The following is a 21945-nucleotide window of genomic DNA, read 5'->3' on the forward strand; positions in this document are numbered from 1 at the left end:
CCATTCATTGGTGTGATTTATTTGATTGATGCTGTCTCTAAAGCATGTAGACTAAAGGCTCTAGGAGGGCAAGGACTGTGCCCCTTTTAACTAAATTGCATCCCCAGGGTCTAGCAAAATGCCGGGCACATAGTAGGTATTAAATAAACACTTGTTAGTGAATGGATAAAGCTAAGTAATTGCTGTTACACTTTAACCTTAGTATGCCATTTCTAAAAGGACCAGACAGGCACTTATTTGGCAATGAACACTCAGGAGGTTAGCATCCTTGGTGTGGTCGCTGGCTCTTTCCCTTCTTTCTTGCTACATCTACTCAGGATCCAGGTCCTGTCAAGGCTGCTTCTCTACCATTTCTCATATCTGTGCCCTCCACTCCCCTCCGAGGGTCCCTGTCCCAGTAACACCATCACACGGACGACTGCAAAACCTGTTCACTTATTGTCTTGGTCCTCCCTTGAATCCCAACTCCATGGAGTTATTCTGCTCAAATTCAGCCTGGTTTGAGATGGGGGCCCCACTAGTCCCTTCTGCAGCTTTTTCCAACCACTGATCGCCTTCTATGTCCTAGAATCACCCGTGGAGCTTTGTAGATGATACCAATTATAATCCAGACACAGGTGGGTTGAGAATGGCCTATGCAGTTTTTACCCCAATTGACTTCATCTACCTGAATAAAAGGTACAGGAAGGTACTTCAAATCTGTCCCCCTTGATAGGCCACTGACTCAGAGCCAGCCACGTACCCACAGCGAAGCACACCAGCCACTCCCTGGCCCACTGCTGTCACTCTCCGGAGTGGCTAGTGTTCCTCAGTCCATGTCACCATCCGGCAGACATGGAAAACCCCAGAAAACAGCTGGGCCAGAAGTAAAGGGGGAGGTGTTCTGGAGGTAGTACGTGGCTTCCTAAGAAAAGAGGTCCCCGCAAGGAAAGCACTACAGGTGGATGATGATGAAAAACAGCATGGTAAGAGTGATGCTGGAAAAAGTTTTTTAAACTACGCTGTGGCCCATGGGAATCTGAGAGGGTCAGGCAAATAGAAGGAGAAAAAGTTTCCTCATAAAGCAAAATCACGTGAAGAGAAAGCCTCCTTGACTTTTGGGATTGGACTGGGAGGTGGGAGTGTTTACAAGTGTACTACAGAGGGGGATTTGAGAAAAGTCATCCCCTGTCATCCGTATCACCTGAGAGTAGGGCCAATGAGATCAGTTTTGCCATATTTGAAATGAGAAAAAAGAAGAAACCACGTAAACCAAAACCACAATAACAAGAAAAACAGAGGTCTGACCAAAAACTCCTCTGGGAAAAAAGGGCAAGGGATCATCATTTTGGAAATACAGAAGAAAAGCAAGCCTCCCCAAAAGTGATCTTTTTAGAAAACTGTTTTATAAGATGTAAAATGACTCACCTCCATAGTAAAAGAGGGGAAAGCTCTAAGAAGATCATCTGGCATAAAGAGACTACAGAACAAGTAAAAAGGGAGAGGACAGGTAAGAAAGGATCACAAAAAAAATCTGAAAATGTAAAAGCAAAATTCTAATCCGCATTGATTGCAATAAAGAACAAGATCGCCACAGTTGGAAACTGACAGTGGGGTTGGCAAGCTTGAGAATTTTTCACACAACGCAGAAAAAGTGTGCTGATGCCCAAACCTCACTCTCGAAAATTAGAGCTTAATTGACCCAGAGTGGAGCCCAAGCATACTTTTTTTTTTTTTTTTTGGTGGTACGCGGGCCTCTCACTGTTGTGGCCTCTCCCGTTGCGGAGCACAGGCTCTGGACGCGCAGGCTCAGCGGCCATGGCTCACGGGCCCAGCCGCTCCGCGGCATGTGGGATCTTCCCGGACCGGGGCACGAACCCGTGTCCCCTGCATCAGCAGACAGACTCTCAACCACTGCGCCACCAGGGAACCCCAAGCATACTTTTTATTGTTGTTGCTTTATTTCATTTTTAATCCTGATATCCAGGCCACATCTCAGACCAATTAAATCAGAATTTCTGGGGGTGGGACCCAGGCATCAGTATTTTTTAAAGCTCCCAGGAGATGATAATGTGCACTGAAGGTTGAGAGAGACTGTTCTGGAGGTTTGGGAGCAAAAATATGTAGCCTGAGGATTTCAAAGTTATTTTTCATTCATGAAGACGATAAGAGACATAGTTAGGCATGCAAGTACTTACAAAATACCAAGAAATAACTTGAAGGCAGCCTCAACTGTCTAAAACATGAAGCAAAAAAGGAACTAAAAACTACTAAAGCCATGGTATAAAAGGTATGGATCTAGTTTACAATATCAATATTGTTCTTGAAAAGAATAATAAAATTTAAAAGCATAATTTTAAAAAAATAATAAGTCCCCATTTTATATTAATAATGACTGAAAAGTGAGGGTAGAGTAAAAAATGTATATTATACACATACATACATATACACACAAACATATATATGTGTATTTATGCATCTATATATACACATGAAAAAGACAATTTAAGCAAAATAAAATTATTAAGGCATTTATAAAACTTCTTCAAACTCCCACAGCTTTGAGTTAATTTTGTACCCAGTTGCCTGGTCATACTACTAGAAATAACAGTGTAATTAATATGTTTCCCTCTGTGAAATGGAGTACAAATTTATTTAATTTTTTGAGTCACATTTAATCTTGTTTAAACACCACCCACAAAGAGAGGATAAGACTCCTTTCCTACCTTTGCATAGTCAATTTGGATTGCTGCTAGCTGTGGTTATTGCTGCAAACTTACATGGTCTGTTCAAGAGCCACCGTTCATTCTGACAACTTTCCTCCCCACTTCACGTGCGGCAATATCTCCCAAGTCCATGCTACACATTTGCTCAGGGCCTCTGCAATTGAGAGCTTAAGTCTGGCTAAGCTGTGTAACCTTCTACTTCCTGGAATCCAAGTACTATGGGCAGGCTGTGGCCCTTTTCAATTCTTTAAGTTGTAACCATATTGATGGGCCTTTATCCTCAAAACATAAGGACCAGGGGACTTCCATCCCTAAGTTAAATGTGGTAGGTCATGGGAGGCTATAATTCCCATTGCAACAACTAGAAAGAGTCAGCTGGATTGCAAAAGTTACATTTTTAAGGGTCTCAGGAAATGAGGAAGCAATGAGGGCTACATAAACTATAGTTGTTTTCTTCTTCGGGGATATTCGACAATTCTGGGCATGGACTGAGAATTAAACTTGGCTTGTAAAGAATTTTCTTGAGGAAAGAGAAACCAGAGAGGTTTTTGGTAATCTCATGGGGCTGGTGAGAGAAACTAAAAACTTGAGAAGTGCTAAACACAACTGGTTTTCCCCATGGGACATCTTCTGAGTTCAGGGGCTATGCAAAGAAGGCTGGGAAGTTTAGCTGAAGACTTCCAAAAGGTATAATACAATCTCCTCTAGTTTCATAGTGCTAAGGAGAAAAAGTCCAACCAGAGAAAGTGGTCCTGCCATTCAAACACATAGCCAGACACCCCTTGGGACATTTTTCAGATTTTGAAGTTGGGATGGGGCAAGGAGTGAAAGGTAAATCGCTAAGTTCGAAACCTCAAAGTACAGCACTAAATTTCCCAGTCTTACAGGGCTGAGAAGACAGAGGTCCTGTAGGCTCTAATCAAAAGCCCAGAAGGGCTATGTTTGAGAAACAGGGAGAAAATGAGAAGTGGACTAAGTCTTATGAAAGCTGCGATGTAACCCCTACCCCTCTCAAAGATAAACCCCTCATTCTATTGCCTAACAGGGAAAGTGGAAACCCTCTCCGTTGTAGGGCATCATCTAGAGCCTCTCCAGTGCTTTTACATACAATGTCTGACAAATAACAAAAAAATTACTAGACAAGCAAAGAATCAGGAAAATATGACTGATAATCACAATCAAGAGGAAAGATAAATAATAATATAACCAGACGTACAGATAATCCAGATAGTGAAGGTAACAGACAAGGATTTTAGCTGATTAATATATTATAGGAAATAGAAGAAAAGAGTGAAAATGGATGAAAAGATAAGAAATATTAATAAAGATATGAAATCTATGTAAAAAATCAGATGGATATTCTCTAAAAAACACAATACTGAAGGTGAGAACGCATTTAACAGCAGACTTGACAGAGAAGAAAAGATTTTGAGACTCTAAGATAGTACAATTGAAAATATACAAATTCAAGCACAGATATAAAGCATGTATAAAAATAAAACAGAGCATTAGAGACACATAGAACAAAGTTAAAAGGTCTACCATATTTCAACAAAATACTAGAAGAGGAGGAGAAATAAATTGAAGCAAAAATAATATTTGAAGAAATAATGGCCCAAACTTTTCCAAAGTTGCTAAGACATCATCCCCCAGATTCAAGAAGCTCAGCAAATTCTAACCAGGATTAAAACAAGCAAACAAACAAACCATAGATAGACATATTTTTGTCAGTGTCTAATAATCAAGGATTGAGAGAAAATCTTAAAAGCAGCCAGAGCAAAAATACATTAGCTTCAAATGAGCAACAGTAAAACTAATGGTTGACTTTTCAACATAAGTTACAGAAGCCAGAAAATAGCGGAATAACATTTTCAAAGTGCAAAAGTAAAATACTGTCAACCTAGAATTCTATATTCATTTAAAATATCATCAAAAATGAAAGCAAAATAAAGAAATTTTCAGAAAAATCAAACTGAGAGACATTTCACCAGCAGACCCATGCTACTGAAACAATGAGAGGAAACGATCATATGAAAGCATGAGACTGAAGGAAGGAATGAAGAGCATCAGAAGGTGTAACTATGTGGGCAAACATAAAATACTACTGACTGCTTCATGTAACAGTAATAATAATGTCTCGTGGGATTTATAACATATAAATAAAATATATGACAACAATCGCACAAAGGTTAGGATGGACTGTATTAAATCAAGGATGCATATTATAATCTCTAGAGAAATCCCAAAAGAAAAACACAATAATTTATAACTAACCATCTATTAATGGAGTAGAGAAATGAAATCATGAAATATACTTGGTAAATCCAAAAGAAGGAATGAAGAACAAAGAACAGATGAACAAAATAAATAGCAAAATGGTGGACTTAAACCCAACTATACCAGTTATTCCATTTAATGTAAATGAGGCAAATAAGTTTTTAAAGATTACTAGACTAAATAAATTAAAAACCCATAACTATGTGCTGTCAACAACAGGATCACTCTAAATATAGAGATACAGAAAGGGTGAGAGTGAAAGGATGGTAAAATGCAGACGCTAACAAAGAGCCGCTTTGTTAGTTAACAGTAGATACTAACAAAATACATACTATACTGGCCTTAAGGGAAGTGTTAACTTTTTTTTTTTTGAAAAATCAAATCATATGGAATATGTTCTCTGATTACAAAGGAATCGAAATATAAATCAGTAACAGAAGATAATTAGAAAATCCCCCAAATATTTGTAAATTATATAATGTACTTCCAAATAACTCAAAAATCAAAAAGTCAACTAAAATTAGAAAATATTATGAACTGAATGATAATGCAAGTGACATATTAAACAGTGATGCCATAAAGGAAACTTACAGGTCCAAATGCATAGTGTATATTGGGTGAAGGGAAGGGAGGTCAGGGAAGGGGAGAGAGGAGAGCTATTGAAAAGCAATAAACCTAATTCTCATTTCAGGCAAATTAAATCCAAAGAAAATAGAAAAAAGGGAAATATTATGAACAGAAATAAATGAAATAGATAAGAAACATATAATAGAGGAAATAAACAAAGCCAAAAGTTGGTTCTTAATACAAGTGATAAACCCTTGATAAAACTGATCAAGAGAAAAAGAGAAGGAAAACAAAAATGACCAACATCAGGAATAAAAAGGAGACCAGCACTACAGACATTTAATAGACAAGAGAATATTATGAATACCCTTATGTAACTTTAAAAATTTAGATGAAATTGATAAAGTATTTTTTATTATCAAAATGGACAGTAGAAAACATTTAAAATCTCAACACTTCTGTATCCATTAAAGAAATTAATTCCTCTCTATATTGAATTGTTCTAAGAAATAGAATAGTTCTATACCTGCTAAAAAGATTGAAAGAATTTTAAAAATCTTTCAATCTCAAAGATTACAATGGTGACTCTTTACACAGTTTAAGGAAGAAATAATATCAGTCTTACACAAACTCTTCCATCTCACTTTACTGTGTTTCTTTATCCTTGGCTAGATAATTCAGGAATTTAGTCTAAAAGAAAAATAATGAGGACAAATATCCTAGGGCTATTTCCAAAGTGACCTACAAGCTTCCAGCAAAATTTCTCTCTTGATCAGAAATATACATTTAAAAGAAGGTATATTCCCATGGGGTCAAGGTAAGTTCATGCATTTATAATCCTAGTTTTCCTTCTTGTGGGTTGGGAGTGAAGGGTGAAGAGAAACGGATGCTTTTTTGTTCACTGTAAATCTACAGCTGAAGAAATTAAAAGATACAAGTGAAATTTTTCAATAAGTTCATCAGCTCAGGGTTAATATAAACTGTGTAGGACAATTCCTAGCACATAGCAATCACTTATTTTTTTTTTAATTTATTTATTTTTGGCTGTGTTGGGTCTTTCGTTGCTGTGCGTGGGCTTTCTCTAGTTGCGGCAAGCGGGGGCTACTCTTCGTTGCGGTGCACGGGCTTCTCATTGCGGTGGCTTCTCTTGTTGCGGAGCACAGAGTCTAGGCATGTGGGCTTCAGTAGTTGTGGCACACGGGCTCAGTAGTTGTGGCTCACGGGCTTAGTTGCTCCGCGGCATGTGGGATCTTCCTGGACCAGGGATTGAACCCGTGTCCCCTGCATTGGCAGGCGGATTCTTAACCACTGCGCCACCAGGGAAGTCCCAGCAATCACTTATTAATGTTTCTTTAGTTCTATCTCATTTTAGCTTTCAAATGTATGTCTTAGTGACTTGCAGTAGACACTTCTTTTTCCCCCTAGCTTCCTCTCTATCTTCTTGGGCAACTGTCCTACAATTTTCCTTTGAAAGAGTCATTTTACCCCATTCATAACCCATATGTAGATGACCCTATACTTGGGCCTCAGAGGTGGATAAAGCAGCATGGACCAATGAAGGCCAGTGAGACTGCGATGGTTAATTTTATGTCAACTTGACTGGGCCAAGGGATGCCCAGATATTTGGGTGTTTCTGTGATGGTATTTTTGGATGAGATTCTAACATTGAAATCAGCAGACTGAGTTAAGCAGATTGTCCTCCCTAATGTGCGTGGTTCTCATCCAGTCAACTGATGACCTGAATGGAACAAAAAGGTTGACTCTCCCCTAAATAAGAGATAATTCCTCCAGCTTGAATGCCTTCAAACCAAAACATCAGAGCTTCCTGGGTCTCGAGAACTGCTGGCCCTCTGACTGGAATGACACCATCCATTCTCCTGTGTCTCCAACTTGCTGACTGACCCTGCAAACCTTTGGACTTATCAGCCTCTATAATCACGTGATAGATTAGGGAGCCAATTCCTTAGGGAGATTTATTATAAGGAATTGGCACATGTGATTTTGGAGGCTGATAAGACTCAGTTTCAGGATGGGGGTGGTGTTAGCTATGAAGGAAACAAGCTAACCTGACCGAGTTTTATGACAATGTGCACTTAATGCTGCTGGAGATGAGGTGTCAATAGGCAGAGCTAAAAGTGGAACCAGCTCAGGGGATGAAGAGCAGAGAGAGGGATCCTGAGGACATAGACTAAGTCCTCATTTAGGCTGCTGCTGAGGCTGCCCTGAACCTTTCAACTTTTCAGCATGTGTCAGCCAATACTTTCCTTTTTTCTTATGATGACTTGGATTGGTTTTTTTGTCACAGAACCAAAGAATGTTTTCCTAAATGAACACACGCACACACACACTCCAAATGCACAGGCACATGCTCTTGTTTTTTCTCTTTATTTTTGTTGGGTCTGATTAAAGTCTGCTTTACAAAGCAGAACATTTTGTTTTCTTCTTTCAGACTAGCACTGGCCAGTTAAACTTTCTATGAGGATGGAAAGTTTTATCTCTGCCCTGTCCAATAAAGCCCCCAGGACTGGACACAACAGTTTAGGAAGAGAATTTGGACAGAGGTGGGAAGGCCAAGGACAGGGGCTGGTAGGGCAGGAAAGGCTAGCAGATGAATGGCCCAGTAGAGTAGGAAGAGCCTAGATAAATGTTTAACACAGAAGCCTAGAGAAAAGCATGGCTCAAGAAGGAGGAGCTGGTCAACCATATCAAGCGTGGCTGAGAAATCAAATAAGATGCAGATAGAGAACTGTTGATCCTGGTAAGAGCCTGCTCAGTGGTGTGATGGAGATGAAAGCCCACTGGAGTGAGCTGATGAGAGAATGAGAGATGGAGAAACATAGACCATGGAGTTAGCTAACACTTTCAAATTTTTTCAGTGAAGGGAAACAGGGAACAGAGCAGTTGCTAAAGGGGATGTGGAATCATTTTTTCTTTTTAAAGATAGGTAGTATTAAGTCATTTTTTTGTGCTGGTAGGAATGGTCCAGTAGAGAGGGGGAAGTCAATGATACACAAGAGGAAGGAGACAGCTGCGGGGCTGACAGCCTTGAGCAGGTGAGAGTGGATGCGATCCAGAACATAAACGTACTTCTCTGCAAGAAAGACCCTTTGTATTCCATACAGAACTGGCTCAGTAAAGAAACTGAAACTTGAAAAGGTAGAAACACAAAGCAACATTTTTCTTTCCCATCACCATCCTGTGAAACTAGTTCTCTCAACGTGTACGTCCCTGCTCCTGGGTAGAACTTCCAGAACATCTCATGGCTTCCCCAGTTACTCTTGACAACAACATAAGAACTCCATGGATTGTGTTTAGCACCCAGGACATTATCAAAACTCCAAAATTTATTTAATTTTAAGTTTCTCCTACCCACCAGCTCTGGCCTACCCCACACCCAGAAATTATCAGTGAGGGAAGGGGAAGGAGAGGATGTTTCTCCCTTCTTGCTTGTTCTACCTCATCTATTAGTCTGACCTGCAGATGTTTGGCCTTTCCTGGGTTGGAGCCTGGTAGGGAGGAAAGGAAACAGGAAAAAAGGCCTTATTTGATGCATGAGTTATAATTTGGCATCAATGCCCTTTCAGGGTACAGAATTGAAATGCCATTTCTCTCTCTTCTGAAGCATTTTTATGGATTCTTCGAAGACTGCCCATAGGTAAGAGTCTCCCAAAGACAACAGCTGGACCCCTGCAAGTGGTTTTTTGATGCCACCCCCATCTATTGAGGGTCACCTTCCCCCTCCAAGCAGTCTTCTTGGGTAGAGTCCATTACTAAATGACCGAGTCTGGTCCATGGGATCCTCATCTGACCAAGGAGAAATGCCCTTGCGCCACTGAACTCTGGAAGTGTGGCTCATGGCCACCCAGACTCTACTCCATGGCTCCAGACCAGCCAGCTGGAGACAATCTCTTCTTTCAGACTTTTTAGGTATTCCCTCACACTCCAGAGGACACATGACAACTTCTCTGTGTCCCTTAAAGACCCCCTTAGTTGGTTTGAAATGGCAGAAACATTCCCTCCTCCATCTACTTCCCCTACCAGTCCCCAACAACTCTCTCCAAAGATACTCTTAATCCTGGCATCTTTCATCCCTTTTATTCTATCACTTGGAGGTGAGCCATGGACTAATGCCAGCAGAACAGAAATCAGTCTCTAAGCATATTCTGCAGAGGTGGCCTAAGACCTCTCTTTAAGATGCTGGAATATTTGGTTCTCAGACTTAGGGCCTCCGCCACAACTCTGAGAGCAAAAAAGTGCCATTTTAACCTGCTATAGGAAGTACGTAAAAAGAAGGAGGAGTGCATAAAGAGTCAGTGTGGACAGCTGTGAGGGCAGACTCGGCCAGTGTCGCATTTGAATTCCATAACTTCTTCCTTCCAGCACCACACATCTCTCTCTTTCTAGCCACTCATCTTTCTTTGTACTTTAGAGCAAGAGGAGTGGGAGGAAGCAGGGCGACCATATACCACTGCAAAGGCCGTTCACTGCACAAAGGCACCAGGCTGAGCGGCAAGTCAGGAATGACATATAGCCCATATTGCATCACGGCGCCCAGGCTGGGGCTGTGTTATCCCTAAGGGGCTCTCGTTTTATTTAATTTGCAGCAAGGTGCCTTGTAGGTTAGCAGAGGCCCTGGAAGAAGCTACAAAAGCATAGGAGTAATCACTACTACAGAAAGAATTACAGTGGCTCTGGGATAGAAGAGAGCACTACCATAGCAGTATAATTTTTACCTTTATTCAGCATGCTGATGGGACCTAATAGAGAAAATCCAGAAGCAACAGTGGGTGGAGACTGAGGATAAGGGGCAAGCAAAGACAGGGTCTAAAAAGAAGGAATGAGCAATATTTGAACTGAGTTAAAACGTTCATTAGTGGCAGTCAGTTTAGTTCAAATGGAGAAGGTAAGCCATCTAAAATTACTTTCTCTCATTTTTGAAATATTACTTTGCCTTGGTCTATTTTCTTAAACATTTAAACATGTTGTAGACATGCTTCCAAGATCCTTTACACTCACAGGATTCCAGGCCCTGCCTGTGGGTTTAGCGATGCAGTCTGAGTACACCTCCCCCGCTGCCCTCCTTTGCCTGGAATGTTTGACCCTCTGGGCTCAGCTGAACACCTGGCTCAGGAGGTGATTCAGTCACTCAGGTGACTGACTTCCGTGTCTACATGAAGGGTGGATAATGATTGCTTGCTCTCCCTTAGATTAATACTCAGAAAGGAACAGAAAGGAACAGAAAGGAAGGGGGGCTTCTGGTTGGAGTAATGGTCTACTATCATGGTTACATGTTTTCTAAGTGTGCCTGAACTGGGGTGGGGGGGAAGAGGGGGAGGGGGCAGGGGAGGGGGGAGAGAAAGAAAGGAGAGGAGAGGAAAGGAGAGGAGGGGAGGGGAGGGGAGGAAAGGGAAGGGGAGTAGATGGGAGCTATTATGGCATTTAGTCACCTGAAAATTCTGAGCCACAGTGTTGTCTTCTCTTAGATATAACACCAAACAAGTCGTTGTCTCAAGTGAACACAGATTGTTTAAATTCTCATTTTAAATTTTTAAAATTGAGATATAGCATATAACACTGTGTATGTAAGGTGTACAACCTGTTGATTTGATACATTTATATATTGCAATATGATTATCATTGTAGCATTAGCTAACACCTCTATCACAAACAGAATTTTTAAAATTCTATGAGCAAAATAAAATCAGCATAAGAGTGGAAAATAAAACACTACGTTTAATTACCTTATTTATTAGAGAGTAAAAGTAGCCATGAAGACAGGTACATTCTCCCTGGAGCTCATAAGGCATGTAGTGTCTCATTTGGCCCATTATTTACGAAGTTACCCAGTGGCATCTGGGCATTAACCATTGTTGGGAATTGCTCAGCTTCCTCGGAGCCCCTCCCCTGTTAGCAGAGGCAGGGAGGTGCTGCCTCAATTCCAACACACAGGGGACAGGTTTTTCCACCTAAAGTTTCCTCCTATTCTGTATCCATGTGGGATCCTGGCAACTGAGGACAAAACCAGACAGCAAGCCTCTGAGCAGATTCATGCTTGACAGGCTTCTTCCTAAAAATTCATTCCAGTTGTGGAGCCCTATATCAGCTATGACAGGGGGAGGGATCTACCTTGCAACCAGGAAACAGATGTGACTCTCCAGCTTGGCACTGCAGGGACAATAAACATGAAGGGGTTGAGCTCCTTGCCTGATATGAGAGTTCCCCGGCAACATCCCTGACAAGTTCTGCCTAGTGGTAGAAGGAGAATTGCTGGGTAGAAAGGAAAGTGTGTTATTACTTTTGAGCAATATTGTATTATCTATATCCACGTAGATAAAATTGGTGTTTTAATTTACATTTTTATATTAGCATGTTTATTATTGCTTATTAGTGTTTCTCCTCTAATTAGGTTTTTCTTTTTTCTTCTTTTTTTTGTATATTAGAAATATCAACCCTTTGATACAGGCTGCACCTTTTCTCTCCACTTTTCATTTTTCCTTTAACTTTGTTCAGGGCAAATATTTTGCCACATAGACATTTTAAATTTTCATGTGGTCAGATCTGTTGTTCTTTTCTTTTAGAAATCCTTGGTGTTATGTTATGCTTAGAAAGCCCTTTCCTATCTCACCATGATAAAAATACTCATCCTTCTGGGATTTTGTTGTTGACTTTGTGTAAATTTTTCATTCATCTAGAATTTATTTACCACAGTAAAGAGTGAGTATAGGGATCTAACTTTTTCCTTTTTTTTTTTTTTAATTTTATTTATTTATTTTTGGCTGCGTTGGGTCTTTGTTGCTGCGCACGGGCTTTCTCTAGTTGCAGCAAGCAGGGGCTACTCTTCGTTGCGGTGCCTGGGCTTCTTATTGCTGTGGCTTCTCTTGTTGCAGAGCATGGGCTCTAGGCAAGCGGGCTTCAGTAGTTGTGGCACGTGGGCTCAGTAGTTGTGGCTCTCGGGCTCTAGAGCGCAGGCTCAGTAGTTGTGGCACACGGGCTTAGCTGCTCCACGGCATGTGGGATCTTCCCAGACCAGTGCTCGAACCTGTGTCCCCTGCATTGGCAGGCGGATTCTTAACCACTGCACCACCAGGGAAGTCCCCTAACTTTTTTCTTTTCAAATGTTTGAAAAGAGCTCTTACATATCCCTTCTCCAATCTAAATGACTGACTGAATGAATGAAAATAAGGTTGGCAGTTTACCAAATGGTCTCATTTTTTACCTTTGCTCTGGATTGAGAGCAAAGAAGGGACTGAGAAGGGATTACAGAGGTTACACGCCCCCTCCTATTTTTGCCATAGCTTCTGAATAATAATTAGTTAGCAAAACTGCCAAACTGGAAAAATAGCATCTCTCAGAGACTTGCAATACTTTCTCAAGTATGTACTGATTAAGGTCTTATCATAATTTTCTTAAGGAGCAACTTGCTTCCCATTCTGGATTCCAGACGGTTGATTCGGTCTTTGGCAATCTGCTCTGGAAGAAATAAACTAGCATTCCATTCCTGTCTGTGTTTGGTTGGGTGTCTATTGAGTGTGGGTATATTTGGAGCAATACAAAAGAAGGCAAGCCATGATAAGAATTATATCTGTTCAAAGACTGGACACATTTCAATTGCTGCAGATTCTTGGTACTATTTTAAGATAGTTGAAAAATCACAGAAATATTTTGCCTAAGTGCCCCCAAACTCTCAATCTGACTGTAACCCTCTTGGATTTACACATACCAAAGTGCTCAAGGGTCATTTCCTGAATTTCTGCCAAATGTTCCGATAAACTTCAGTTGGATTAATTCAAAATCCAAGGAAAACACTGAAGTGAATTGTGAAAAGGAAAAGAGATATTTGAACTAAAAACATAGTCAATAGTAATTTACAAACTGAAGATGATTTTATGTCAATACTCAATTTGGGAAAAGCAACTCTCATAGGAATTTCCCTTTTCTCCCCCAAGATACAAATAGCCAGCCTGATCATATGGACTCCGCTGCTTACTGTAAATGGAAGAACTTGCATTTCACTTCTAAAAATAGCTAAGATATTCTTTCAAAAGAAATAAATCTCATACTGAAGAGTCCCTTTACTTATTAAAAGGGGTATTGTTTGACTGAATTCCCTGGTTAAATTTTCAAATTAAATAAAATTAAAATTTAGTTTTAAAAAAAAGAGGTATTTTTTAGGGGCTTCCCTGGTGGCACAGTGGTTGAGAGTCCGCCTGCCGATGCAGGGGACACGTGTTCTTGCCCCGGTACGGGAAGATTCCACATGCTGCGGAGCGGCTGGGCCTGTGAGACATGGCTGCTAAGCCTGCGCGTCCGGAGCCTGCGCTCCGCAATGGGAGAGGCCACAACAGTGAGAGGCCTGCGTACCGCAAAACAGAAACAAAAAACAAAAACAAAAACAAAAAACTACAATGAGGTATCACCTCGCACTGGTCAAAATGGCCATCATAAAAAAATCTACAAACAATAAATGCTATAGAGGGTGTGGAGAAAAGGGAACCCTCCTACACTGTTGGTGGGAATGTAAGTTTGTACAGCCACTATGGAGAACAGTATGAAGTTCCTTAAAAAACTAAAAATAGAGCTACTATATGATCCAGCAATCCTACTCCTGGGCATATATCCAGAGAAAACCATAATTCAAAAAGATACATATACCCCAATGTTCATTGCAACACCATTTACAATAGCCAGGACATGGAAGCAACCTAAATGTCCACTGACTGAGAAATGGATAAAGAAGATGTGGTACATATATACAATGGAATATTACTCCCATAAAAAGGAATGAAATAATGCCATTTGCAGCAACATGGATGGACCTAGAGATTGTCATACTGAGTGAAGTTAGCCAGACAAAGATAAATATCATACGATATCGCTTATATGTAGAATCAAAAAATGGTACAAGTGAACTTACTTACAAAACAGAAATAGAGTTGCAGATGTAGAAAAGCAAAAAACGTTTAAAGTTACCAAGCAACTGCAACAGGGGGATTGTGGTGCTGAACGAAAAGGCCTGTTTGGGCTATAACTTTACAAATCAGCTGGACTTGTCACCATCTGAAAATAGATTCCAAGCAAAAGAACAAAACCCCCAAAATCTGAATAGATAAAAGATTGAAAGACACACACAAAAGGTTAATAATGATTATCTCTGGGTTTAGAATTACAGGAGTTCTGCTTTATTTTTAATACTTTTTTTGGTATTTTTAAAATTTATTTTTATTTTATTTTTGGCTGTGTTGGGTCTTCATTGCTGCACGCGGGCTTTCTCTAGTTGCGGTGAGCAGGAGCTACTCTTCATTGCAGTGCACAGGCCTCTCATTGTGGTGGCTTCTCTCGTTGCGGAGCATGGGCTCTAGGCACGCAGGCTTCAGTAGTTGTGGCACATGGGCTCTGTAGTTATGACTCACAGGCTCTAGAGCGCAGCCTCAGTACTTGTGGCGCACGGGTTTAGTTGCTCCACAGCATGTGGGATCTTCCCGGACCAGGGCTTGAACCTGTGTCCCCTGCATTGGCAGGCAGATTCTTAACAACTGCACCACTAGGGAAGCCTGGTATTTTCTTATAAAACATGTTACTCATATGATTTTTTTAAATAAAAAATATTTTAAATACAAAAAAAAAAACCAAAACCAACAGCAAAAGAACAAAACCACTTTATCTGGAATTATTACCTATTCCAAATGTTAGTTGTGTTAGGCAGAATAATGGCTCTCCAAAGATGTCCTGGTCCCTCTCCCTGAGCTTGTCAATATGTTGCTTTCCATGGCAAAAGGAACTTTGCAGATGTGATTAAACTGAGGATTTTGAGATGTTCAAGCTTATCCTGGATTAACTTGGTGGGCCCAGTGTGATCCCAAGGCTCCTTATAAGAAGGAGGCAAGAGGGTCCAAGTAAGAGAAGAACGCTAGTGATGACAGAGCAGAAAGCTAGAGTCGGAGGAAATTTGAAGTTGCTACACTACCGGCTTTGAAGACGGAGCATGGGCCGTGAGCAAGGAATGCAGGTGGCCTCAGAAGCTGAAAAAGGCAAGGAAATGGATTTTCCCCTAGAGCCTCCAGAGGGAACGCACTCCTGTCAACACCTTTGATTTTAGCTGTAATGTAATGTAACTGATTTTGGATTTCAGACCTCCAGATAATGAATTTAGGCTGTTTTAAGCCACTGAATGTGTGATAATTTTTTATGGCAGCAGTAGGAAACTGATACATTAGTCTGCCCAAATCAAGTGTGAAAATGCATAAATTTTCACTCATTTAAAAAGGAGAGCTCAGGACTTCCCTGGCGGTCCAGTGGTTAAGACTCCACCTCCCAATGCAGGGGGTGCCGGTTCAACCCTTGCTTGGGGAGCTAAGATCCCACATGCCTGGCTGCCGAAAAACCAAAACACAAAAACAGAAGCAATATTGTAACAAATTCAATACAGACTTTAAAAAATAAATAAATAAAAATAAAAAGGAGATCTCCATATGAGCTTCCCCTCTCTGTGTGAGAAGTTTTGTGTAACAGTATTCTGAACAGCTCAACACAAAGGGCTAGCAGGCTGGAGTAGGTGTGTAGAGAAAAGAGCTGGGGAGGAACTGATGGGCATAGGGACCATATTTGCAGTCAAAAAGACCCAAGGTAAGGGGGTGAGGGTCACCAGGGGATATCAACTCCTCCTGCAATGAAGGTTTCAAGGTGAAGAAGGCGAACTCCAGGGGACAGCTTGGCGGAGACCCTCATTCTGGACACTCATTTTTAAATTTTTTTCTCTCTCCTGACCAGCCAAGAGCAAAAAAAACTAAACATATTTTTCCCACTTAACAAATATCTCTAGAAATATGTACTGCATGATTTAAAAATGTGCCTGGGGACTTCTCTGGTGGCGCAGTGGTGTTAAGAATCTGCCTGCCAATGCAGGGGACACGGATTCGATCCCTGGTCTGGGAAGATCCCACATGCTGCAAAGTAACTATGCCCGTGAGCCACAACCACTGAGCCCGTGTGCCGCAACTACTGAAGCCCGCGTGCCTAGGGCCTGTGCTCGGCAACAAGAGAAGCCACTGCAACGAGAAATGAGAAGCCTGCACACCGCAACGAAAAGTAGCCCCCGCTCGCTACAACTAGAGAAAGCCCACGCGCAGCAACAAAGACCCAACGCAGCCAAAAATAAATTAATTAATTAAAAAAAAAAATGTGCCTGAGGGTGGTTTTCTGGGGGGTAAGACAAGCACAATTAGTCTTCTTCCACTTCCTAGTGAGATGACCTGTGGTGGGTCCCCAAGGGAGGCCTGGCAGAGAGTAGAGCTGCCATCCTTGGAAGTTATTTAACACTCAGCGAGGACCAATGCCACCACCCAGGCCCAGACAGGACCCAGGGCCATTAAAGAAGAGCAGGTTGGCGGCTGCCTGGGGCTTTGAGAAGGGAGGTGTCTCTGCCTCCCGTGTTCTGGTCAAGCTGCCCCAGGGTGCGGGAACCAAGGGCCACCTGATCTTGGCTGCTTCTACCCCCGCATGCGCACTGAAGTCGCACAGACCTCGGAGTGGCCAGCTCCTGGCATTCTCGACTCAGCCACGGAAACGACTCCTCAGCTCAGGTGCAGAGGGTGCTACAGGCCAGCCTCCTTTCTCCCATGGCTGGTCTTTCCTGAAATTCCCTTGTTTGCCACACAGAATGTGGTAAAACTTATATTAGTGAAATTTTGTGTGTTAGTTAAGGAGACTTCCAAGGCGTGAACGGGAGTTGTTTTGAAAGGGGACTGGTGCCAGACTGCTTGGCCTCAACTTCTTGCAAATTTCCAATCATCCGAGGGCCTCACCTTCTTCATTGAAAAGGGGACTGAGAACTCCTACTATCAGCATCTAATTCAATCTAATTCAAAGGACAATTGTAAGGTTCTTAGCCTGGAATGTTTCAAGGACTCAATTAATGTTAGCTACTATCATTATTGTCGTTGTTACTTTTACTGGTACAGCTTTCCTGGGCTTCTCCTTATCCATTCAGCAGAAATGTAGTGAATGCTCATGTATGCACAGACACCAGGAACACAAAGGTGAGTAAGTTTCCTTTGCAGCCCAAGAATAACACAGATTTAGAACGAGAGATACATACAAATACAAGATGATGATAGGCTGGCCATACTACCATCACAGAAGCATGGAAAAGGAAGTCTAACTGCAGTTACTCACAGTTCTTTGATTCAACCTTATGGATCACAGTTGCAAACTGAGACCCACTGACATATTATGTGCAATCTACTCATACTCAATGACGTCAAAATTTTTTACTTATTATGAAATGTTTAAAACCTACAGAAAAATAAAAGGAATAGTACAATAAGCACACATATACCCAGTATCTAGGTTAAACCATTGCTAACCTTTTACTATGCACGTGTGTGTGTGTGTGTTATGTGTGTACAGAGAGAAAGAAATTTCAAGACATTATTATACTTCATGTCTAAATATCTCAACATGTATGTCTAAAAAAATTTAAGAACTTCCCTTATATATCATTATATACCACAATACCATTATCACACCTAAATAATTTAACTAGAAACTACTAATATTATCTAAAATCTTGTTCATACTCAAATTTCCCCAACTGTCCCCAAGATATCTATTATAGGTGATTTTTTTTTCCAAGCCAGACGCCAAAGACAATCATTGCATGTGGTTGTTACATCTGGTGTAATTTTTCTCATCTACAACAGTGGCCCAGCCCTGATCTTTTCTTTTCTTTTCTTTCCTTTCCTTTTCTTTTTTATGACTTTGATTTATTGAAGGAACCAGGGTGGTGTGTCTTATAGGACAATCCATATTCTGGATATGTCTGATTGTTTACTTGCAGTATGCTCAAGGTTTTTAAGAAATATGTTTTTGAATTAGTAACCTACATTTAGAATTGGGCAATTTTGTACAAAATTCTGGATTTCTGGCTTCTTTTGGGAAACATCAAAAGACCGGTACAGGGGCTTCCCTGGTGGCTCAGTGGTTGAGAGTCCGCCTGCCGATGCAGGGGACATGGGTTCGTGCCCCGGTCTGGGAGGATCCCACGTGCCGCGGAGCGGCTGGGCCCGTGAGCCACGGCCGCTGGGCCTGTGCGTCTGGAGCCTGTGCTCTGCAGCGGGAGAGGCCACAACAGTGAGAGGCCCGCGTTCCGTGAAAAAAAAAAAAAAGAAAGAAAAAGACCGGTATAATTTGTGGCACAGTGTACGAGCTGCTGCCTTTGAGCGGGCCCCCATGCTGTCTTCCATTCAGCCCCAGCACACCTCAGACATCTGTGTGGTCCCTAAGGCACCTGAGCTTATGACTGCATTAGTTAAGGTTCTCCAGAGAAACAGAACCCATAGGATACATATAAAGAGATTTATTTCAGGGGACTGGCTCATGGCTTTGTGGGGTCTGGCAAGTCTGCAGCCCATAATTCATGTAGGAGTTTGATGTGCCAGTCTTGCAGGATTCCTTCTTCTCCAGGAAGCCTCATGTTTTGCTCTTAAGGCCTTCCTAATGAGGCCCACTCACGTTATGGAGGGTAATCACTTTTACCTAAAGTCAACTGATGGTAAACGTTCATCTCATCTACAACATAACTTCACAGCAACATCTACACTAGGGTTTGACCAAACAGCTAACTGGGCACCATGGTCTAGTCAAGGTAAAGCATATAATAAGCCATCCCAACAACTTTGCCCCCAAACCAAACATAGGAATGTTGGTTTTACTTAGCTTTCTCATCTCAGAGGCCTTCTCCTCCTTCGTAATAGTTTTCCATTGCTGTGTGGAATGGAAAGTTTCAGCCACAAACTTAATGGCTTAAAACAAATGCATTACCTCACTATTTCCATAGGTCAGAAGTCTGAACATGGTGGGCCTACATTCTCTTCTCAGGGTCTCACCTGACTGAAATCAAGGTATCAGGTGGGGCTGCAGTCTCACCTAGAGCTCTGGGCCCTTTTCCAAGCTCCCTGCTTTTTGGCAGAATTCATTTTCTTACAGAGACCTCAGGGCTGAGGTCTCTCAGCAGGAAACCACATGCTTCTGCTTCTTCTGTGACCAGCTAGAGAAAGCTCTCTGCTTTTAAAAGGCTCATGAGATTAGGTCAGGCCCACTGGATAATTTCCCTTAAGATCAACCATGCCATATAACATAACCTAATCACAGGAGTAAACTCTATCGTATTCATAGTCTTGCATATTCATTATGCAGAGCACCTACATGGAAGGGAGACATGCCAAATCTTGGGGCCCATCAGAGAACTCTGCCTACTGCAGGCCTCTTCAAGTTACTTGCAAAATCATTATCCTCTATATTCAGGGAAAGAACAGAAATACAGTGAGATGCTAAAAAATCAACCAGTGAGCACAAACAATTTCCTAATGAGTACAAGGAGGTAGCTAGGGGCTGAGCCAGTCCTTTCCATAGAGGGCCAGGAGAACTTTTAAATAAAGCCTTGCTAAATTCTGCATTCTCATGAAGTGTAAAGGAGATCTCCCTTTCTCCGTCTCCACAAGCTCTGTCTTCAGAGTAGGAGTTTACGTATCTTTTCCCATTCTGAGTTTCACTGGTGGCTTCTTGAAAAACCAGTCTCAGTTGCACCCAGCCAAGCAGGCATAAAAGGCTATGAAAGTAAAACCAAACAAAGAGCTACCCAGACTCTTTTGGCATCACATTTTAAAAACGATGACAAAAGGGAAAAGAGGGAAAACATCCCGAACAGGGCCCACTCATGCATGCAGTGATCTCAAAGGAACTTAAGGTGGTAAATCAAGTTACTTACAAGTTCCTTGCACATTGCTATTTGGTGTATAGGGGAAGCACGTTGAAAAGTGAAAAAGGCAACCTTGAAGAATGGATACAAAAATAAAATTCCAAACCAACAGAAATGTTGACTGGGCCACAAAATGTGCTGTAACACTTACAGGCGCTTTTTTTTTTTTTTTTATAACGCTTTCCTGTGTTTTTTCCAGATCGTTCTATAAAAAGAAGTCATGCATTCATCTGCCAAAAAATACAGCAGCAGCAATACACATTTACCAAATTTCTGTTATACCTACATCTCTGTACTGGTTACAGTGATAGCCCTTGCCCCAGAATATTTTCCCGAAAACCTTCACAGGAAAATTTAAAAAGAGAGAATGAGAGGCTTCAATTCCCATATTTGATTTTTCTTCTACTGGAAGACCTGGAAGAAAAATGCAGGCATGACTAGGTGAGAAGTACTCATTTTCCTGTGGACCAAGTTTATAATTTTAGGCAACAGAGAGGAAACTAAACCATAAAAAATACTTCATGAGTATTGTTATCGTATGTATTTCAGCCTGTTTTATAATGCACTGCACTTGGCCATAGACTCAGCGATCTACTGAAATGAACTGTTGGAAGTCCCCGTCAGAAGAACTTTTCTTCTGTGAGAAGCCATAAGTGCCACCTCACTTGAAATAACTGTGATTAAGAGTTTACAAGGAACTGAAATATTCTCATGAATTTTAATGTTTAACTTAAGCCTTTCTTCCTCAAATGAAATCTAAACAGAAACTTTGCCAAATACGTCTGGTAGCCAGGATAATTCACAATGTGATCTCCTGCCAAGTGCTTGGAGAGGCTGAGAATAATGGTGTCCATCTCAAGAGAGTCTTTAGGTCATGGATTTTCCCTCCGATCCCAACTTTTTAGGGAGCTTTCTATTTTGCACGTCTAGGATATTTCTTATTATATTTATTTCATGATGCAGAAGAGAGGGGAGGGTGACAAAGAAATAACAACTTGGCTTTCTTGCATGTTGTGACCTAAAGAGAAAGGCAGACGTAACACAGTGAGGGAGGATGTTGGGAACACAGCCAAGGCAGAGGCTAGGAGAAGTCACCAAAAGCATTTAGCCATCCATCATCCCTATCCCCAGACCACGCTGAATAGAGGTCTAGAAAGAGAGCCTATAATTTTTTTGGTTGCCAGAGCTCATAGCCCATGGAATCAATTTTCCTGCCTCATCTGTAAGTTAAGGCCACTTTCGTCACCCAGACTTTATTTCAAGGGAAGGTAAGAATGAGGATATTGTAAACAAAAGTGTTCCTGACAACAAAAATTATAGTTCCCAGAAGCTTCCCCCGTATGTTCCAATGTCATCATTACTGTTGTTTACCACAATCACAAGCAGTTCCCCCAGAGGTAATTAGAAGATAAGCTGCTTAAATCAACACCTCCTGCAAAGTAAATAACTTATCAGTTCTCAATTTTCATCCATCCAACAGTTCCTTCTTTATGGTACTCTCTCCTCCCCCTCTTGACTAAGGAAAATTAGATTCTCTTTTCTGACTTTGCATTAGTTTTGCATGAATGCTCACTTTTTTCCTTCTCCTATGACAGCTCCATATCTGATAAGATCCCTTTTAAGGGAGCAATTCTCTTTGAC

This window comes from Lagenorhynchus albirostris, chromosome 8, assembly GCF_949774975.1.
Source record: "Lagenorhynchus albirostris chromosome 8, mLagAlb1.1, whole genome shotgun sequence".
Classification (NCBI taxonomy): Eukaryota; Metazoa; Chordata; class Mammalia; order Artiodactyla; family Delphinidae; genus Lagenorhynchus; species Lagenorhynchus albirostris.